Here is a 6,943-nt window from a genome sequence, read left to right on the forward strand (position 1 = left end):
ATCTGCATTGCAGTGTAAAAGAATCCGAGCAAGTTTGCATTTCATTCCACTTTTTATTCAGAAATTCTGTCTTAGATCAAGCAATTTGCTGATTTTATTAAGAAAAAAGAGGTTATGACTCAAATGGATCAATTGAATAGTCACATATCATCTGTTCTAAATGAACTCAAGTTGAAATAGCTGAACAACTTACCACTGAATGTCAATTCTCATTTAAAGCTGCCTTGTTATCAGAAGTCTTGGGAAGTAGCTAGTATGGCATCAGTTTTAAGAAGTTACAGGGAAAACCTGAAAACTACAAACCAATAGATCTAGCATACTCACTGAGTACATACGAGTACAGAGCAATTAGGCTGGTTTATGGGTATACATGACATGTTCTAAAACAGAAGAGTCTCTTTTATAAAGAGACTTTTATGTCTCTTATAATGATGATAAAATCCACAGAAATCCACTGAGCATGTCCTAAAGCAAGTAGAAAACAATCTAGTGCAATTCCCAAAAGATATGTGTCAGAGTCCTTTGCCAAAGGTTGTTTAGGAGCCTAGGCTTGCATAGCAGAGGAGGGAAGTTCTTCACTTATATAAACAGCTGGTAGAAAGGAAGAAAACAATGTGGGAGCAAATAGTCAGCTTTCCCAGTAAGAAGGAGCATGAGTTGTTTCCCCCAGGAATTTGCACAGGTGCCTGGGCTGTTTAAAATATTCATAAACAATGTGAAAAAAAGGATGAAAGAACTAAGATCACTCACAATATTAGGTATTCTAGATTTACTGTAGAGAATAACAGAAGTGCTGCATGGATATTGTAATACTCCTAAATAAAACACAGTGATGTACTGTTCCCAGCCCTAACCCAAATGGTACAGGCTGGTAGTAACCCATATTATACAGTACTTTCAACTGGCTTTATCTGATCTTCTTATAGCTACCTTAAAAAGTATGAATTGGGTTTGTTTCTTTTTTACATTTATGTTTAAAGGGAATAAAAAATGTGAGGGCAGAACTACTTTATCAGAGTAGCATTTCTGTAGCAAAAAAAGCACATACTGATTGTACGCTTGCATTTGGCTTGAAGGTAGGTATGGATGCAGAGTAAAAAGTCTGTATTATGTACTGCTGAAAAACTATGTGGGATGGAGTGAGCCAAAACTAGAGTTTTGTCACCTAGCACATAGCGTCTCCAAATCTCGAATGGGGCTTAGTTTGGAGAGTACTAGTTGTACCAGTTGTCAGGAACCATTTTCTGACATGCTAAAAGTTAAACACTGGCCTAATTTAAGGCTCTCATGGCCTCAGACCATGGCTCATGCTTTCCTGATTTGTCATTTGTCAGAATGGTGTGGTGACCCCTGGCACTCTTTTAGATAAAGCCTGGTTACTGTTTGGAAGGGAAGACAATTGAGCCGGAATGCTTTCTAGTATAAACCAGAAAAACAACCAATGCTGTGAAGACAGCAAGGAGGAAAATAAGAGGAAGGCCATCCTTTTTTTTTTTTTTTTTTTTTCTTGTTTTAGTAAGAAAATAGCTTAGTTCTATTTCTGTAAGCAATACTAGCCACCTTCAGGGACAAGTGATCATATTGGATCTATTAAGTTCTCCAGCATAGATAGATGCTAATCCCAGGGGCACAGTGTTTGAAAGATTTTGTTGCCCTGATTCATGTACTAGGATAAATTCAGAAGGACTACATGACCAGGCAAGGAAGTAGTAAAATTCAATATACGTGAAAACTCAGGGCAAACTCACCTTAGTGTTCAGTAGTGGTTGGGGGTAAGGAAAAAAAAAAGTAAAAATTAGGAATTATTAGAAAGGCTGATAGCAGTCTGAAAAACATATTCAAAGGTATGACAAAAGTTTTATAGAGCACTGGAAAAGAGCGTATGATATTACATAGGTCTGTAAAACCACAAGTAGTACAGGACGATGTCTAGGATAAGTACAGCTAACTCTTCTATACCAAATCTACGGGTCATCAAATGAAACTAGCATGAAATTAGTACCTTCAGAACAAATGAAACAGAGTGCTACCACTCAGTCTGTGGGCTTTAACTGCCAAAACCTCGCCCCACAGCCCTCCCTATAAGTGGGCTCAGGAAGTAGCTTAACCTCACTGAAATCTCTAAAGGAAATTTTGTCTCCAAGCCACAAATTACTGGTCAGTAGGAAAGTATACAGGGAAGTATCAAATACACTTTTTCTGGTCTTAATCTCTTTTGCAGGCCTCTGGTTTTGGCTACCATCAGGCACACTGTGACAGATGGACCTCTGGTGTAGCTTGGAACAACCATTGCTGCGTTCTCGTGCACTAACTGGATTTTACTACTACGTTCAGAGGTGCAGGACTTTCCTCAGACTCTTTTTAAATAAATAGGATTGCTTTTTGTATAAACACACAAGACTGATGCTTGCAATTGATTTCAGAGCATCCTGACAAAGGTTAAAATATTGACTAATTAATTGAAGCCAAGCAATTGTACACACTTTACATTGCACGTACACACGATATACACAGGTGCTGGCTCAAATGAACACACTGAAATAGAGATCTTTGGAATTCACTGAAGTTAACAAAATGAATTAAGCATTTATATTTTAGTTTGTAGAGTTATGTGTTAAATTTTAACCTATCAATTAAGAAACCTCTGCCATAGTAAAAAAGGCCATAAGAAAATGCAAATTTCTGAAGCTTATTGCACAAAGAACAATGCCTAAGGATGCAAAAAACCCAGATAAAGAGACTTCCCTGTCTCCAAGCCTACAAGACTGATAGACATACACAGGTGAACACCGAAGGACTGAAAGTGCACATGCAGGGAGGAAGAGTTCAAAAATTCAGTCATGAGGAAGATCAAAATCTTCAGCCTCAGAAGATCCCAAGACAACCACCACAGCAAACCACATGTGCCCAGAAGGGCATGGACCTATTTAGGATGAGAGGCAAGGCGGGGCCAGGGGTTGAATATGCATGGAAAAGTTGTACAATGTACTGCATATGGAACATATTTCTGAATAAAAGTGTGGGTCAGACTGAGGCTCAGGGCACAAGTTTTTGGAGAGCTATCTCACTTGTGCCAAGCACTGACAATACATACCCACTTCATAACTACCCCAGGTTGTGGAGTCTATTTATTTATTCTGCCTATAACTTCAACACTAAATCTGTGTATCTTTGCTACAATGCAGGGAAGCTAATAATTTTTTTAAAAAAATAGAAACTAAAGGCTGGCATATTCTAACAATAGGTTTAAAAACACTTTACGAGTTTTAGTATCCTATGAATGTGTTTGCAAATATCTTGCAGGAATGTTTAGCCAAAGGGACTTGGTTTTTATCAGACAGAGAGTGAAGCCAGAATGTCTGCCAGTGTGGTAGTCTGATGGTTGGACAATTTTTGTCAACCAAATGTGTGTGAAGTGAATTTGAAATGTACAAATTCAGACCCTGGCAAGGGTTCCAAGTCGTGTAACTGTCACCAGTTCCAGTAAAACCTGAGCCACTCACATTCGGCTGCCAGACACTTTGAATCAGCTTCTGCCAGACAGCCAGCTATCTGAGACACCGTTCCATGCAAACACTGGATCAGAGATTTCTAAAACAACATGATTATTCCTGAGTCTCAGCAACCTCAAGGTAAGAAATAGAAATAAAACAGCATTAGAAATAAAACAGCTCCAGATAACAAGTATGGTAAAAGACGTTTACACCTTGCAGTATATTTAGTTGATTCAATGCCTCTGCTGCATGTTTTAATGGTTCCTGTCTGGGGGCAAAGAGATCACTTACTTGTTTATGCAGGATTGCTTTCAGATTAAACCTTGTTTTCTGAGAAGTTTTTTGCTACTTTCATGCATTGTAGATATGAGAAGAACTCAGTGAGAAGAAAAAAAAAGGAGTTCAGAAAAGAAAAGTCAGTAGCTGCTAAGTGTCATGGTTTAGCCTTATAAGTGTACCAACAAAAGACCTTCATGCTTAAGTAGGTGGAAAAGGAAATTTCAGGAAAATCGAATCCTTCACATTTTAGCACAATAACATGACAAAACGACCTGTGACAAATAATTGTCTGCTCTTCTAATGTGGAGTCACTGGGATTAATAGCCTTTAAAACCTTCCATTTCTCTTACATTTGATACGGGTGCCCTAAGGGGTTGGTTTTAGGTTAAACCATAGAGTGACACTGACTCATTTGAGGTCTCTTAATGCCTGTCTAGGAGCTGCTGGGTCTGGAGCACCTACTGCTAATGCTTAATGTGCTTTGCATTAGTACCTCATGTCAGGAGAACCTGACACTGGCAGATAAATGGATGTGTTACAGTGCAATGTTCCCTTCTGCTTCTTTACTAATCAGCAGCAGCAGGAAAGGCAATAGAGGGGATTTGACAAGGTTTAATCACAATTCAATTTGAAAACAAATAAGTATAGCTTGAAACCTCACTGGCACAGTTTTTACAATAACTTCTAAGCCTTCTAGCCTATGGAAAACAAAACAAGGCGATTCAAAACAAGTAAACTAATGATGATAGAGCAGCTGGCATGTGAAGATTAAAGAACACTTCACAACTTCACAAACATTACTGTCAATGTTTTGTCGAAGTGGGAGTTATCCATGGTTCATACATAAGGAAACTGGCACAGCGGAGTTGGAATCATTTTCTGAACGGAAATCCCCAGGGCTAGACTGCATACAACCACATACAAATGTGGTAGGCAAATTGCTTACTACAGGCAAAATTGTCACTTGTTCACTTTCCATGTTCTCAGCTGAGAAAAAAATAGGCTTCACTACAGCTTTTCATTCCTCTTCTGGCCATGTGAGTTGCTGAATGCAGTCTAGAGATATGGACATCCTAAAAATGCATAAAGGGAAAGGATACGAAATTGTGAAGTGTCACCTTCAGGGCGCTCTATCATAACTGCCAAACTGGACAGCCTGGGCAACAGTTGTCATTACTAAGCTATGATTTATTCAGAAGGACATGGGTTAGATGGTGCTTTTAGGCCTATTTTGGGAAAGTTCAGTGTTAAAATCTAACACTAGAGTGAGGTAAAACTGAGTTTCTTGGTACAGAGTATGAATTTTCTGAGTGACGCTTCTCCGCTTCAACCTGTACAATGACCTCCCACACTTTTTCTTAGTTTGGCAGAAGAAACAAGTACCCTCAACAGCAAGTGTAGCTATAATGATAAATGATTTTACTTCCAGTAGCACCCTGGAAGCTTTATCTACCATCAAAGACATAGTATGTCATGCTTAAGCTATGACAAATAATGTTTCTTAGATGGAATTGCATAAAAGTCAGGAAATTATGCTCTCATGAAGATTTAATGGGATTCTTGTCTATGTTGTAATTAAGATGCAGAATTTTAAATGTTGTAAACATCTCCTTTGCTGTTATTTTGTAGCAATGTACTTACATGGGCAACTTCAGAGTATTTTATAACTTTCAAGAATTTAACATTGCTTTAAAATCTTATGCAAAATCTACATTAAAATATCAACCAACAAATGAAAACACTTTTTCTTGTGCTTTTTAAAGGCGAAAAAGTAAATTTGATAACACATTACTTTAACAATCCACATGGATAGATAGACAGACAGACAGATAGAGCAAGCAAGCATATTTTGACCTCTAGACTGTTTTTATGGTAACCTACTAGATGGCCCCTAAAGGACTGTATTAAGCAAAGCAGTGATGTAGAGATGCATTTATGCACTGAATGAAAAAACTGGTCATGAGGAAGAAGTCAGTCCAGGTCTTTCATTCTCCTTTTGTATCCCACAGGCCTAGAGAGCTTGGGTATTATGGGAGCAGTGTGCCTTACCTTTCCTCAGCAACAGTGCTCTTGTAAGTTCATGTACGTGGACCAAAAGCTACCTGGGAAGAGCAAAAGCTGAAAGGAATTTCATGCAACAGATAAAATATATTTCTGCTGCCCTGAAGTATTCCTTCTGCAAAGTTAGTTTGCAAACAAGAGAAACTTCACAAGGACATTTACAATAGACTGCTATGAACAGACTAACTGCTGTTAAAACTACTAGATTTTTCCATAGGATAAGGTTTTTATGATATTCCTTCTTAGAAAGTGTTAAATCTTCTTCTTCAGGGAAAAAACAAAACCAAAACCAAAACCAAAAAACCACCTTACCCTTTTTACTGGAGGATATTTAGTGTAGTAGTGGTATGCATTGGTACTGGTGATGCTTCATGTGTCTCTTCACCAGTCCTGAATGATTTCAGAGAGTTCAGAAAGCTGATGAAGTATGAAAACACACAAATGAGTTTTTTGGAGGTTGCTGCTATCCCAGAAATGAACACATGGATCAGGAGTTTTTACAAATAAACTGCCAATTAGAGAGGTGTAAGAGGGAGAGGGGATTTTAGTTTGGTGGACCGAGGAGCCGTTTTCTAACTGAGGAGTTATGTGGCTTGCACTGCCTCCAGCTCATTAAAGGGAAAATCAATTTTACAGGGGACAAGCTGACTAGACTAGCAATAATGGCATTAAACTTACAACAAAAGGGGAGATTAAAAAGGGGCAGCAAATAAACACTCATTTAGCACAGACAAGTTGTCAAGAACAAAATTAATCAAGACACTGAATGACAGAAAGAAAATAAATTCTTTAATTGCCTATTCATGAATGGCAGGAGCCTGTGTGGTAAACAGAAAGAGTAGGAACTACTTGTACTATGAGAAGGAATTTGACCTGCTCAATATTACTGGAACTTGAAGGAAGATTCTCTGATAGGAATGCTAAACTCATGCTCTCTAAGCAATTTAGGAAAACTGCAGTGGCAAGAGAAGAGGAGGCACTATGTAGCAATAACTGATTTCAACACACTGACAACTATGTAGTAAATGCCTTTGTGTTTACAGATCAATCTCCCTTGTCACAGAGACTGTGACAAGGACAATTAGATGCAGGCAGCTACTTACCATGAA

The sequence above is a fragment of the Lonchura striata genome, chromosome 2, assembly GCF_046129695.1.
Source record: "Lonchura striata isolate bLonStr1 chromosome 2, bLonStr1.mat, whole genome shotgun sequence".
Classification (NCBI taxonomy): domain Eukaryota; kingdom Metazoa; phylum Chordata; class Aves; order Passeriformes; family Estrildidae; genus Lonchura; species Lonchura striata.